This window comes from Panicum virgatum, chromosome 7N, assembly GCF_016808335.1.
Source record: "Panicum virgatum strain AP13 chromosome 7N, P.virgatum_v5, whole genome shotgun sequence".
NCBI lineage: Eukaryota > Viridiplantae > Streptophyta > Magnoliopsida > Poales > Poaceae > Panicum > Panicum virgatum.
This window is the reverse complement of record NC_053151.1, coordinates 22,027,711-22,044,029: the sequence shown is the minus strand read 5'-3', so window position 1 is coordinate 22,044,029 and position 16,319 is coordinate 22,027,711. Positions and strand designations below refer to the sequence as shown.

Genomic DNA, 16,319 nt, shown 5'->3' with positions numbered 1-16,319 from the left:
CAAAAACATAATAATCATGTGCCAGCGTTTGTCACATTAGAAAAATATTATGGTTTTCGTATCATTTCAAATGAAGATACATTATATCAAAGTTGTAGCCCTTAATGAGATGGAAATATGCCACTGAAATTTATACTTGTCGCTAAAATGCCATTGAAAAAAATATGAGTTTGCTTCTGTGCCATTGGTTTTTATATTTTCTCTTTATTAAATGACATTGCCGGTATGTAAAATCTCCATTAGCCATCAGACGTACCATCTTGTTCTTTTTCCGAATGCGTACATTGCATGTGCTTCATTAAGTGAAAGTGGGAAGTTTTACTTGCTCCAGAGAGTGATACGCCGAGAGGCCACACGCAGCTTGGAGAAACACAGGACACCAATCACCAGCTAGTGGAAAGATTAGGTCGTACTAAGGAAATAAACAATTGCGATGGTGGGCGTGAAGATAGGCCACATCAAGCCACTAGTCCAGTGAGCAAGGCCAAGCTACCACTACCGGAACCGGCCTTTCTGCCGTGCGTGCTAGGCGCACGGTGAAGCCCATAAAATGCACGGCGAAGGTTGTGCCGCGCATTTTATGGGGTTGCGCACGGCGAACGTGGCACGGCAAAAATAAGCACGGCAAAGTCACTTTCGATGTACGCTTTTTATCGGGTGCACGGCAAAAACCTTTGCCGTGCGTTGTAGGCGGCGCAAAGCGAAAAAAAGGTACGTGATGCGCACGGCGAAAAAAAGTACGTGACGACGCGCCCACGGAGACGGCACGGTGGGACGGCGTGGGGTCCACTTCTTTGCCGTGCGCCACATAGGCAAACCTTCTGACGGCGCGGGAGACCGTGACGGCGCGGGTGACGGCGGGAGGGGCGGGTTCGCCGTGCGCCCCCGGCTGGACGCACGGCGAACAATGGCGTATTTGCCGTGCGCCAGGCTTTGCGCACGGCAAAGATGTCTCCTGGGAACACATGAATGGTCCATTTGTTGTGCGCCCCCTGTTCGGGCGCACAGCAAAGTGACCAACTTTTTCCTGTTTATTTTGTTTTTCGCGGTTAAAAATCCCCAATTATTCAAAAATCACAGGCATAATATTTATATCATAATAATCATCACAGGCAATATATATATATATATATATATATATATATATATATATATATATATATATATATATATCACAATAACTATCACAGGCACTTAATATAGATAAATCCACTAATTCGACAACAAGAGTCCACTAGTACATCCACAAGTCCACAAAGTTCATATACAAGTCTACAGTTCATCCACAATCATTATCCAAGTCCATCCAGAAGTCCAAATAGTTCGGAAACACAAATTAAATAAAGTAGCTCACTGAGAAGGAGGTGGCTCGAACGGGGTTGGGCCATTGATCTGGGGTGCGCCATTGATCTGGGGTGCGCCGCTGCCCGGCAGAGGTGGGAATAGCTGTTGTGGGGGGAACCTCGGTGACATGCCCGGCGACATTTCGGGGTTATTCGATATCGCCGATTGATTCTGCAAAAAAAAAGAAGTAGATTGCATGTTAGACAAGAATCAAGTTATAATCAAGTTATAATCTAAGTCTCTACTATCTCTAGGTCTCAAAGTTATAATCTAAATTATAATCAAGTTCTCTAAGTTATAATCTAAATTCTCTTAGTCTCTACTTTCTCTAGGTCTCTAAGTGAGTCTAAGTCTCTACATTCTCTATGTCTCTAATCATTGAAATGAAACAACAAGATTGTCAAGTGACTCACAACAGGAGTTGCAGGAGACGGAGCCAGAGGCGTAGTCAACATCATTGTGGGCATCATCTGGGGCATCGGAGGTAGCGGTTGACCGCTCTGAACAGCTTGCATCATAGTGTAAAGCTGCTAGCCCACTGCTGCTGCTGAAGGGCCACCTGTTGGGCCATCCGCTGGGCCATTCGCTGCTCAATGCAACCTCGGCTAAGGCCGCCTGGTGTGCCCTTTCTTGCTCGTCCAGTCGGGCCTACAATTGTTCATCCCAATGTTACAAAGCAAAGGAAACATATGTAGAAATTGAGTAACAATGAATAAATCAGAAATAACCAGAAGTCGCTCCATGTGGAACGCTGACGCGGATGGCCGTGTGAGTATGGGCGGGCTACTACTCGTGTCCTGTGCTCGGACGGCCGCGAGAGTGGGAGTGCTGGTCGTGTCTAACATGCTGTCGCAAATATAGTACCGACCATGCTTCTTTCCTTGTCACACCCTCACGATCACCTCTCCATCAAGCGGCGCACGGGTCGGATCCCACTCTGGTCCATGGACCTGTCTTCCCGTCTCCGTGTACACACTGAGGCGGCTGTGGATGGAGGAGGGATTGCTGTACGCCTCGGGTGGGTCATCAGGGTTGTAGGTGGTCTCAGACGCGGACGCTTTGCCCTTATGGGACAAGGCCCATCCCATGAACTTGTTGCACGGAGCGCCTCCATGTACGTCGAATTGCGAAAAAAATATCAAGTTAATTACAAATTATGTAGAATTGAGCGTTACAACAAAGAAATGAATCTTCATACCCATCAAGCCCTGTATTGCTCGTTGGTAAGGCTACCTTGATGATGTGTTGGAAATGGCATTAGCAAACTCTTCTGTCGTCCAGCGTCGTGCTTCTCCTGCTACTCCGGTGTGAACCACCTGTCCACTATGTGTGCCCAGCACACAGCATCATTGCGGCACTAGCACGCAGGCACCTACACGTGATCAAGTGAGCGACATGTAAGAAGATCATACTGAGCGATGTTCTTAATCTGAGAATGAATCTAATTTTACCTCCAAGTATTGCGCCCCGGTCAGCTTCAAGGTTCATGCTTCCTGTTTTTTCATCTTCTGCCCCATCTTCAAAGCGCTGTAGTTTAAGACGCATTGAATTTGCGCCTCATAATGCATGTCCCTCACCAGCTTCTTGCATACCGTCTCCTGCACCTCGTCCGCCTGGTCATCATATTCATCCGCCAACCTTTAGAAATCCTGCATATAAACACGATGATCTCCAGTCAATATTGCAAAAATGTCCAATGAATACGATGTATTGAGCAGTGTAGTGCGAGAAACAATGGCGAAGCCACAGCTTGCCACTGGGGTCAGCTGACCCCAATAAAAGTCTAGCAATACTATATAAATTCACTGTTCATCATTGTTTTTTGTGTTACAGACCCTGTTGCAAAAAGCTAAAGACCCCGGTGACCATTATTGCTGGCTTCGCCCCTGGCGAGAAAGACTTACCCATAGCTCAGCCTTCACTCATGCCGCCTTGCTCTGGAAGCACCTGTCGTCCCTATCATGAGTGTCGGGGCTTTGTGGTAGTGTGCCCACATCCAAGCCGGCTAGCACCTGTCCTCACTCAGCCGGACCATGCCTGGGAAGTGCAGCCAGCACAACCCACCCAGGATGTCGTTGACCAGGCGGTTGTGACCAGCAGGAACGACGATTTTCCAACTCCTGCACAAAGTGAAAAAGATGAAATATTAGTTTCTATTGTCATTTCAAGTTATCAAATGAAAAAGTATTGACAACATCTGAAGTTATTTACAGTGGCTTCACGGGTTTAATCACCGAGCGTAGGGCAACAGGTATCGGCCTGTCCGGGAGTTGCGTGGGACCTCGCTGTCAAACGTATGCAGTAGGGTCACCCCATGTCGTGTCCTCGTCGTCCTCCTCCTCCCTCCCACTAGACTCCTCCTGCTGCGGCACATACTCCTCCTCCTGCACCTCCTCGTCCTCCACCTGCTCGTCCTCCTGGTGCTGCTCCTCCTCCGCCACCTGCTCGTCCTCCTGGTGCTGCTCCTCCTTCTCCTGCTGCGTTCGCCTCTTCTTTCTACCCTTCTTGGGGCCACCCTTCCCTTTACCCTTACCTTTGCTGCCCCTAGGCCCTACGGACCCCTCAGGTATGTCGGGACTGACCATCATTCTTCTAAAAACAGACTGGCACGAACGCGTAAGTCCGCCGCCCACCATCTTTGTTGTATCACCTGCATTTAAAACCATTAAACCAGTTAGTACGGATAAACACATAAAGAAGACATAATTAAAAATTAACATGGTATTGCAAAAGAGAAAGAAGACATAATTAAAAAATAACATGATGTTGCAAATAATAATTCAATTAGTAAAGAAATCAAAAAAAATTTGAAACTTTGCTGTGCCCCACAGGTAAACGCACGGCAAATCTATATGTTTGCTGTGCACTAGCCACCGGGCGCACGGCAAAGGTCGATGCACGTGTTACCCACGTGCGCCCGTGGCGGATGGCAGGCGGGGACGACGCCGGCCGTTAGACTTCGTCATGTGCTGTCCGTCAGGTGCACGGCGAAGCCTGACAGCCGGCGCCGTCCTCGCCTGCCGTCCGCCACGCCGCGCACGTGGGCATCATTTGTCGTGCGCTGCTATCCGGCTCACGGCGAACATCTATTTTTGTCATGCGCCCCTTTGACGACGCACGGCAAACAGTAACGGCCAGCAAGCCGTCAGCCACGGGCGCACGCACAAGGCACGTGCTTGCTGTTTGCCGTGCGTTGTCTGCGGGGCGCACGTCAAAGATCCTATTTGCCGTGCATTTTGACCGCCGCCCACGGCAAATCTCAGTTGTGCCGTGCGCCCAATTTTTGCCGTGCGTCAAGACTCCGGACGCACGGCAAATGTTTCTTTGCCGTGCGTCGGATATTTCGCTCACGGCAAACTTTAGGCACATGTCGTTTTCCGGTAGTGTACTGAAGCCAGCAGGCACCAGCCACCTCGAGGATGGCCACCATGAGCTCGGACGGAGTGGACCTGCAATCAAACGGCACCATCTTGTTCCCTTTCCAGCCGCGTAACTTCTGTGTTCCTTCAAGAAAGAAAAACAAGTCATTCTTTCAAATGCAGTGGGCTCCTATGCCTTGATGCCACGCCGGCGTAGACCTCTCGCAGACTATGCATAGGTACCGGTTCATCTCCATACTGATATTTTTGGGGTGAATGGAATTTATGAATGAGCCTTAGGTACCGGTTGGTACGAAAGAAGAAAGAGAAGCCCGCGCCAGAGAAGTCAGGTTACGAAATGACTCCAGAGGAATTGGATGCTTGGGTGCAAGAAGACGTGCGCAAGCAGTTGAAGCCAAAGAAGCCTCCGCCAAAGGAACCAGTGGATCTGGCAGCGAAGAAATTCTATCTATCCATGATGTGCCAACCAAAGCCTCCACTGATGTCGAACTACGACCGCTCGATTACAAAATCATGGGAGAAGAAGAGTAATCGGTGGTACAACCAAGTCCCCTAGCTCGGCGAACAACCCAAACAAAGTGTACCCCCTCTAGTAGTGCTTTCAAAAGAGGATGAAGCTACTGCTGAGTTTGTCAAGGAAACTAACCTCACAAAAGCTCAGCTCCTAGGTCAGGAAAAAATCCCGGTTCACCAAGGGGCAGGGAGAAAGCCATTTGTACTGGGGGAATCTCTGATGTGGCCAGAGTTGATTGACACCCTACCAACAAAAATGCATGAGTTACATCAGTGGTACTTGAAAGCATGTGCAGAGGGATATATAATGCTAGCTGCTCGAATTAAACATACCCATTTCTATCGGGGAATGGATGACATTTGGATTGATTTTGACCATTTTTTGTTTCTATTCCATCAAGACGCCCTAGACAAGTCCCTCGTCAGTGTATGGTCTATGTAAGTGTTTTCTGTCAATTGTATACTCTAGCTCTACTAAGTCGTTTAGATTTCTCATTCCCTCCTTTTATTTGTAATCGTGCAGGATGAAAATGCAAGAATGCCGGAAGAGCGGGATTTACAATGTTGGCTTCATAGATCCGAATGTTATACATGAGTAGTGTGTAGGCAAATATCCTAATCGGACCGAGAATAATTTAGTCATGTCCTTGGAAGGGCAGCACGATCGCACATTCATTATGTTGCCGTACAACTTCAAGTGAGTCCTTTCACTTTTTGAATCACTTCAACTAGCTAATAAGTGTATATATCTAACATTTCTTGTATCCATATGTATGTATCAATAGTTTCCACTGGATCCTACTTGTGATCGAAATCGATCGGTCCCGAGTTACTGTGTGAGACTCCTTGAATAAGCCACCAGAATTATATCAAAATCTCGTAGACATCGGGCAAAGGGCATGGTCTCGGTTCCTCAAAACACAATTAGGAGTCGCGTCAACACCGGCTGAGCTTGAATTCAACTATAACAAGCCGGTACAAATATCACACATCTACTTTCATTTATTCAAATAGCATGAATATTTCATAACATGTATATATGTATATAGTGTTTGAGACAGCAACAAGGAACCAACCTCTGCGGATACTACGTATGTGAGCACATGCACTTTTTTTTGCAGAGAAACCAAGAGGGTGACACAAGAAAACTTCAAAGTACGTATAACATTAGTAACAATTTCTTGTATCTAATTCCATGCAGGTACTAAATTAAACTATTAGTGTTTATTTGTTGTTGACAGATTTGGAGACTGAAAGAGAACCTCATCGAACTGGAAAGAATCAGGGCAATTCAAGAAGCACTCTGTGGATTCCTGTTGGATGAGGTGATAAATCCAAAAGGTGAATTTTATTCCGATCCAATGATAAGTGTGGCTCGAGCTGATAAACTCAACAAACGCCGCAAGAAGGATGCCGGTGCCAATGACGATGCAGATGATTAGAATTATTGAAGAATTTGTTGGAAAAAATTTATGAGAATTCATACTTATAAATATTATTGTCTTTTATCCATGTAAGTATATAATTTCTAACATTTCTTTTATCCATGTATGTATATGTATATAATTTTTTTTATTTGCTTTGCTCCATATACAAATACGAATTCTAGATACGAGTACGAATACACAAACCGCTGCGAGTACGACTACTAATAATAATTAATTGAAATTGAAAGGAAAAGAGAACAAATATAAAGCATCAAAAAGAAAAAAAAATCGTTTAGTACCGGTTGGTTTTACCAACCGGTACTAAACTACTCGGCCTAACTATTGGCGTGGCCAACAGTTTAGTACCGGTTGGTGTTACCAACCGGTACTAAACGGGTCGTTTAGTACCGGTCCAGCTGACCGGTACTAAGTGCGCGTGCACTTAGTACCGGAGGAGCGGTACCGGTCGGAAAACAGGTACAAACCGGGGGTTTCCGACCGGTACTAATGAGAGATTTTCTAGCAGTGGACTTTGGTACCACTTTGGGGGTACCGGTTCAAAAAACCGGTACCAAAAACTCCTTGCAACCGGTGCCTTAAGCCGTTTTTCTAGTAGTGTGGTAGAGGGCACTTGCACAGCCCTCCAGTGTTGAAGAGGGCTGCGAGCTCCGTTCGGCAGGGCGGTCGCCGGCGCCGGGCGGTTTGGCGGGTTCGGATGAGGTGTCGGCCGCGGTGGCAGCGGTGGCGGTGGTGCCGGCAGCGTCCCGTGATGTGCGCGCGCGCATGGCCAGAGAGTGAGACGCTTACGTGTGTCATCGCATCTTGGCATGGATGGATACATGTATTCGTGCGTGTAATAAGATGCCCACTAGCTCTGAGTCGGTCGGGTCTCGTGATGTCGTTTTCTTAAGTTAGCAGGAGAACTGCACTGTCATATAAGAACAAGAAGCAATCGTACAACACGCGTCGAAGCGAACACGAGTATCTCACAACATCACAAACAAACTCACGTAACAACACTCAACACACCACCACAACCTGGAGAGAAGTCGACAAAAGCCGTACAACTACGTCGTCGTTCCCAACGCTGTGCTACAGCAAAAAACCGCAACCCGCTACAAGCCATAGCGGCAACCAGAACTCCTCCACCACAGGACTGTCGTCCTCATGCCGCACACACACGACCATCGTCCTCCAGGTCCAACCTTGCATTAGCAGAACACTCCCGCCGCAGCATCAGTGCATCATCATAAACCGTCTCAATACGTGAGGGTCTCGCTTCATCCACCACCTCACACTGCTCGGAAGCAACCACCTGAAAGTGGCAATAAAAAAAACCACCTGAAAGTGTACGGGCCCTCACCACATGCCACAGTCTGTGCATGTGTTGTGGTAGTGCCCTGAGATCTGTGTGTTGTCTGTTGGACTTTGTAATGCACTGTGGCCGGTGGCCGGCACCAGGCCCGACATCACGCGGCGCAAATCGCGCGACCCCGCCGGGCCGCTCAAATTAAAGGGCCGCCCAGATTAATGCTGCCATGATTACTTAGACTCCTAGCCAATGTGAAACGTCAGGCCCATTAGAAAATTGAGACTCCTCACCTCACATTCTAATCTGTTACGCACGAGGCGTTCCCCTGGCCGGCTGCAGCAACAGGGACGAAGAAACGCTATCGCCGCTGCGAGTTCCTCGTTATTGCCGTCCGGCGTCCGTGATCCGTTCAGACGCTGCACGCTTTCATCATCCTACAAATTGGTGAGTTCATGTCCAATTGTCCATCAAGCATATGGATGATCTGCTGTGCAATCTTCTCATCTAAGTTCTTTCCTTTTTAATCTGACTAGATTATGGCCCGTGCGTTGCTACGGGCGCACAAAATTTGAATGAAACGATTATTATTTGGAAAACAAAATCATGCAAAAATACTACATGGCGAGCCAATTCCACACCTCATCAATACTGACTCATGTCGGGCTACTATTCACTACATTTATGGTTCAAGTGACATATAAATATGAATCAAATGGTAATAATAATGTTTAAATTAGGTAATGATGAAGAATTATGGAATGACAAACGAAATTTTTATTCATTGAGTAAACTATTAACTACCTATTTATTTGATTCTCACAATGAAATGTGATGGCTAACTTAAAATTTTAACTTTTTAAGTAAATGTGATATAGCTTTGTGAATTACACTATTTGAACTTAGCATCCGCTATAGCTTTGCGATACGCTACACCGGTACTAATCCGCTATCATACTACTAAATGTTACTCCCTCCGTTCCAATTTGTAGGTCGTTTTGGCATTTCAAGATTCATAGTTAGTAGTATGTATCTAGATATATATTTATGTCTAGATACATACTACTAACTATGAATCTAGATTTGCCAAAACAACCTACAATTTGGAATGGAGGAAGTAATTGTTATCTTGGGTGGGTGGTGTCCTATGCTGGGCCAAAGACAAGCGCAGCGTGGAGAAGCTCGATGTTGAAGCCCTCCTATTTGGTCCCCGGGTTCCAAATAGTCATTTGGTCCCTAGCATCCAATCTCCACCGAGAACGAGCCCTCGAGCCGTCCACATGGAGCCGCTCGAGGCCAGGCCGTGACCCGTGAACACTAGGACAGGCAACGTGATGCGTCTGCGGCAGCACAGCGCTGGGCGGCGCCGCGGCGGTGCGGGATGCTTGGGGAACGGCTGCCGAGAACGCCGAGCCGGACGGCGCGATGCGTCTGCGGCCCCACGGCGGCCAGCGGCGCAGCAGCGGTGGTAGGGAGAGGAGACGGACGGGCGATGCCGGCGGAGGGAGTGAAGGTCGGCGCCGGTGGTGGGGGGATAGAGGAGCAGCGCCGGATGCGGATGAGCCGAGGAGCGGCGCCGTCGGGAGGTCGTACGGAGCAGCCGAACTGAAAAGATCGTGGGGTAGGAGGTGGGTAGTGGGCTGGCGCTGGACGGCTCGGGCCACGGTTAATAAGAAAATAAAATGAGTCGGGCTAGAAAATTAAGCCGAGGGAGTGCCTCGCAAACTGGTGACTGGGTACCGAATAGTTGCCGGGTACCCGGGTACCGTATAGCAATACTATATATATATATACATATATATATATATACATATGTATATATATATACATACATATATACATGTATGTATATATACATACATATATACATATGTATATATATATGTATATATATGTATATATATATATGTATATATATATGTATACATATATATATATATGTATGTATATATACATATGTATACATATATATGTATACATATATGTATATATATATATATATACATATGTATGTATATATGTATATATATATATAAATACATACATATGTATATATTTATATACATATGTATATATATACATATGTATATATATACATATGTATATATGTATATGTATATGTATATATGTATATGTATATATATATATATGTATATGTATGTATATGTATGTATATATATGTATATGTATGTATATATATGTATATATATATATATATTCAGCGATATTAACCAGACTCTGATACCACTATTCACAAGCGGAAATCGAAAGCTCAGAAAGCTCATAAACAAAATTCGATTTACTATTCACAGCACTATTCAAAATACCGTCTAGTATTCAAAATATTGGCTACTATTCAAATTCAGCACACTATTCAAATTAGGAATATGAATAGTAGTACTCCACTCACCCTGAGTGGATGACAACTATTCTGGCCACCCGAACTCGGTGCCTATATGTCGCTTTCTTGGGAACTATTTGCAACAGTACTCGTGGTGATTGTCGCTTTCTTGGGAACTATTTGCAACAGTGCTCGTGGTGATTAGTGAGATATGCGTCGCTATCGATGTATATGCAGGCGGATGATTAGCTGATATTTTTTCTATTTGATTCACAGGATCTTAGCGAGGCTGGCGAGGCCAAACGATTCAGCCGGCGTGCGTGCAGATGGTCGTGCTGGTCCTATTCGGTACTCACCGTACTCGTCGCAGGCTCGCTTCGTGGTAGCAGCTAGCTAATCCTATCCCTATGACGCTGTCCCCCAGACACTCTGGTGCAAGACGTGGTGCAAGACGAGGCTCTGTCGTCTCTCCAGACAGTTCCACCCGAAGGGAACACTTCTCCGCGGACACGAGCTCTCTCAACGCCTACACTGTGGCTAAACAAGAGCAAGCTCACGCAGAGGTTTCTCCTACAGAGTCCCTAGCACAGATGCTCAATCTATCAAAATGGTGCTACAGGGAAGCAGGGATTCTCAAAGCTAGGGCTACTCCATTCAAACGAACAAGCTTACATGCGATTTTTCCTTTCGGAGAAACCGCAAACACTTACACACGCAGGGTGATTACCTTACAAGCGCAGGAAGTCTGGCGTCCTTCCTTTTTATTCCCTAATTTACAAGGAGGTGGGTTGCTACTACTACTACGGCGGTGCGAGAGCTGGCGCTCCCGGTGGGGAGGAGTGGAGGTGCGGATGCTGGTGTGGGTGTGTGTCGATGCCGGTGCTGATGCATGCGCCGAGCTGCTCCCTTTATGGCACGAGCGGAGCCTTCGAGACTGGCTCCGTGTCCCTCAATTATATGGCCTTCCTGTTGCCTGGACACAGCTGGACGGTGCCGCCATTATCGATCGTTCTGGCTACAGTGTTATTACTGTTTCCACTTTTGCGCTGCCTGTCTGCCTTCAATTATGGGTGGCGCTTTTCACATTTATTGACGCTGGGCCATCCTTGCGTCTTTAATAATTGACGGTCTTCTTGGCGTCGTCTTCCTCTGACGTCACTATGTGCATCAGACATGTAATCATTTCTTCATTGACATGCATTTTGCATGGCACGTGTAATCACTAGTTGCTGGGTAGTGCATGGTATATTCCACGCCCCAATTATTGATATTCCATATCAATACTGACGTTAACTCCTCTTCCACGCCCCAATTATTGATATTGCATATCAATTCTTATTAGGCTATGTTGTAGTATTTTTCTGTCAAGGAAATTCAGAGTTTATTGTTTATAAATTATAGGCTAAGAGCTATTCTTGCCGCTTTTTTAATCTGCCTTTTGACCAAGCCCATTAGTATCCATTATATCATCATCTGATATTGAGATTTCGAGTCTGGACTCATATTCCTTTTTTATTATTTCAAGTTTTTCATTTATCTCTTTCCTCAAATCTTTGAGGATATCTTCTTTTATATCTTTCTTCCATTGTGGCGATATTGATTCAAACCTTTCTTTTATCTTTTCTTCTATATATTCTCCATCCAAAGGATCAACTCCTTTCATAAGAGTTTCTTTATATGATACCTTTTTTGATGATGATCCTTCTTCTTTTATATTTATAATGGGAGTTATTTTTGAAGTTTTCTTATTTTGTGCCAACTTTTGCTTTTGAATATATTCTTTTACAGCTGGCTCTATGTAATAATTGATTCCTAACATATTTCTGGCTTGATTCAAAGCATCATCAATAGTCACATATTTCTTCCATGCTGCTCCTCCTGTATATTTGGATTCCATTTTTTGAGCTATTATCTTTTCAAAGGATATATATATTCCTGGAGTTTTACCTTCATATAGGACATATATTGGCTTTTGCTCTGGTGTTTTTATTTCTTCAGAGCCAGGTATCATTGTATTTATTAGGTTGAAATATTCTGCTAAACTATTGAGAATTGAGAGCATGTATCCTTTATCTTCTCTCTTTTTGTTATATTGATACCAGAAATTATCTAGTATGCATTCTTGGACTTCATCCAAGACAATATGATCTTTTGGCTTGAATTTATATGAGTTTGGTGGAAATATTCTTAAACTATTTTCGGGTCCAAAGCTAAAGGATTCAATCCCATTGAAACTCAGTCCTTTCTTCATTTCTGTAAAATAGATGATCGAGATAATAAATCAGGTAAACAATTATCTTTATCTTTTATATGCTCAAATATAACTTTATAACCATTTCCATTAATGATATTGTCGGACCTCCCACGCGCATAGAGCCAATATACCGCCAGGGCAGAGTCCGGGGGGGCGCCACGTGTCCTGCGGGCGCAGACGCGGGCGCGAGTCTTCCGCTGGAAGACTCGCCCACCCACCGCATTCAATGCGGGTGGTTGAGGCGTGCTCTGCCGCCGCGGCACGCGGGGCAGCTTTTGTCAGGCCACGCTGTAGACCGCATATTACCGAGGTATACAGTGCAGCCGCAAGCGCCGCATCCGCGCAAAGCCCGTCTGCCGCATTAAATGGATACGACGGCACGGCACCCTTTCATCATACCACCTACGCCGCAAGCTACACGGCAGGCTACGGTGAGCTACGCCGCAAGTTACGTCTGGCGCCGTTTCGACAAGACAGGGCATGACTAGGCCGGTCGGAGGATTCCCACGGGCAAAGCAAGGAAATTCAGGAATAAAATCTCAGTCACCTGCAACGCCATAATGTCTGGATAGTATGTCATTTTATACTACATCGTTGGGCCCACATGTCGGGGACTCAACGGCTATGTACGCAACTCCCTTGAGATATAAAAGGGAGGCGCTCGCCACACTCTCTCGACACTCTCCAAGGCCAAGGCAGACACAACACAAGCAATACAACACACAGTGGACGTAGGGTATTACACTCCGGCGGCCCGAACCACTCTAAATCCTTGTGTGTTCATCGTGTTCTTGCATCTAGATCGGACTAACACTGGCTACCCCCGAGTACTCACCCTCTGGGTTTAGGCGGGTGCACTACGCCACCCGGCTGTGGGTTTGCACACCACGACAGATACCTTCAAACAAAACTCATCTTCTAGTAGAACTTTTCTTGCTATTAATTTTATTGTAATATTTGCATATGGCTTCACAGTCTATTCTAACTGTGAATTCTTTAAATCCTAAATATAATCTGAAAGCATTTATTGCATTTATAATGACTAAAATTTCTCTATCAGTATTATTTATGTCTTTTAACTTGTAACTTCCTGATGCATATCTACACATCTTTTCTTCTGCTTTTGATGAGTACTTATTTGTTTTTTGCTTTAATATAGAACCCCAACCTAATTCCAATGCATCTGTTTCGATTACAAAATAGTTATCTTCTAATGGCAATTCTAATGGTTTTAAATCTTTTACCTTTTCTTTTATTGTTTCTACCAACTTTATATCTTCTGAATTAAAGTACTTTTGCCCATTCTTTCCAAGTTTTGAATATAATGGTCCAGCAAGCTTTGCCAAATTATCTATATGATTTCTAGCATAATTTACAATTCCTAAAAACTCTTGCAATTGTTTTTTATCATTCATATGATCAGGGTATTGTAATATTTTCTTTGCTATATGATCTTGCAAATGTATTTTACCTTCTCCTATCTCATGACCAAGAAAATTTATCTTTTCTTTGCATATTTCCATTTTTCTTTTAGATAAAATCAACCCATTTTGTTCTACTTTTCTGAAAAATATTTCTAGATACGCTATATGATCTTTATATATTTTTGAGAAAACTAATACGTCATCTATGTATACTAATATGAATTCTTGATATTCATTGAATATATTCTGCATTTTTCTTTGAAATAATGCAGGTGCATTTTTAAGTCCAAAAGCCATTCAAAATGACCTTGAGGGCAGGTAAAAGCTGTCCATTCTATAGATTCTTCAGCCATTTTTACTTGCCAAAATCCAGATTTTAAATCAAATTTTGAAAATATTTACTTCCTTGAATTGTATTAATCCATTCTTGTTTATTTGGGATGTTATATGCATCATCAATAGTATTGTCATTAAGTTTTTTATAATTAATGACCATTCGTGACTTTCCTCTTGCTATTTCAGCATGATTTCTAACTATAAAAGCTGTAGATCTATGTGGACTCTTACTTTCTCTTATTGCTCCTAGTTTTAATAATTCTTCAATATGCATCTTGAATTCTTCTATATCTTTTGGAGTAGCTTCTATAGGACTCGTTTTAATTATATAGTTTGGATTTATTATGTTTATTTTACACAAGATAGAGTTTTTATCCCAATGTTTCATAGGGATTTCTCCTATTATTTGAATATCCTCTAGTCTTTGCACAATTTTGTCTATATCTTTCTTAGATTTTATATCTCTAAACCAATTTGGTGCAAAAGATTGTAAACCAATACATTCTATGCAAGAATTGTATATATAAAATTCTTCAATATTTTCACTAAGTTCTTCATTTTTATTTTCTTGAGGACTATTTTGGCCTTCTATATTTTGGATATCAAGATTATCATGTGTATTATTTGAGAGTTGTAATGGTTGTATTCCATTATACTTTCTTACTTCTGATATGTAAGAAACATTATCTTGATGAGGGATAAATGTAATACCTTGTTCGTGTATGATTGTTGTTTGAAGTGAATGTTGTAAGAATCTTAAACCAATTATCATATCATCATTTATCATTGATAGATCTCTAATTGTAATTTCATCTATTATATATGTGGTACCATTTATTTGTACTTCAATGTTATAAGCTAATTGATTATGAATCTTTTTCATTCCTGACATGTCTGTAGATGTTTCTGCTTTGCTATTATCTATTGTATGAACTATATCAGGACATCTTATAAAATATTTATCATGGATAATATTTCTTGTGCATCCTGTATCTACTAGTGCTAATATTTTAAAAGTAACATTAGGTCTTAGTTTAACTTTTACAGGAATTCTTATTCCTAGGATGTCTTTGAATGGCAGCTTAACAATATATTTATTTCCAAAGCTTGTTATGGCATCTTTTAATTGTATAATTTTATCTCCTTTTTTGTCTCTTACTGTTATCATTTGATCTTTTAATTCAATATTTTCAATGATATTTTCTTCTTTTTTTACTACTGTCAATGTTGTTTTTTAATTCTTCTATTTCTTCTTCTAGCTTATTTATTCTGTTTTCTAAAATTCAAACTCTACTAGATAGAATTTTATCATCAGATTCTAACTCTATTTCTTTTCTTATTTTCTGCTTATTTTTACTTATACATTAAGAACATGCTTGTTTTAAACATATACCACATGTAGCTCTATTTTCTTGACTTGGATAATATATACAAAAAGCACATTTTATATTATAATCTCCTTTACCTTGAATCCAATCATGTTCACATGCTTCTTGATTCATCATTTCAATTGCTAATTTATCAATTAGGTTTAGTTCATCATTACTCAAATTATTATTATCTACTTCCATTGCTTCCATAGCATTATCTAAGTTATGCAAGCTTTCATCATCTGGAGATTTTATAAAATCATTATATAATTCTACATTATTTATATCTTCTAATGTACAATCTTCTTCTTCAAAGCTTTCTTGTAACAACTTATTATTTATTTCCCACTGTTCTTCTTCACTTATATCTTCATCAATCTCCTTGGAGTCAATATTGCTTTCTCTAATATTTTTGAGACTATCTCTATCTTCATTATTGCTTTCTTTCTTTATGGTAATATTTTGCTTTGTCGTCTTGCTTTGCATATTTGCATTCTGAGTGTTAGCTTCTTCTTTATTTTTCTTAGCCTATCCAATTGTCTACGGAAATAAGTTTCCTTTTCTCTAATCTTGTGCCAATCACATTTCCAGTTATTTTCATATTCTAAGGGTATATCTTTT

The 16,319-nt window shown here is 42.7% G+C and overlaps 1 long non-coding RNA gene across 4 annotated transcripts; it reads right to left on the bottom strand.

Moving 5' to 3' along the window:
- Nucleotides 1-1,168: 1,168 nt before the first annotated feature.
- Nucleotides 1,169-11,205, bottom strand: LOC120682780. Of its 4 annotated transcripts, none has more exons than XR_005678604.1 (9): nucleotides 11,042-11,205; nucleotides 8,123-8,410; nucleotides 3,556-3,888; nucleotides 3,249-3,464; nucleotides 2,796-2,993; nucleotides 2,578-2,716; nucleotides 2,073-2,452; nucleotides 1,758-1,992; nucleotides 1,169-1,515 (listed from the first exon to the last, which is right to left on the bottom strand). It is a non-coding gene; the product is annotated as an uncharacterized LOC120682780 (long non-coding RNA). The 4 variants fall into 4 exon arrangements; XR_005678605.1 differs by having other exon boundaries at nucleotides 2,073-2,716; nucleotides 8,123-8,197; nucleotides 8,267-8,410; XR_005678603.1 differs by having other exon boundaries at nucleotides 2,073-2,716.
- Nucleotides 11,206-16,319: the final 5,114 nt, after the last annotated feature.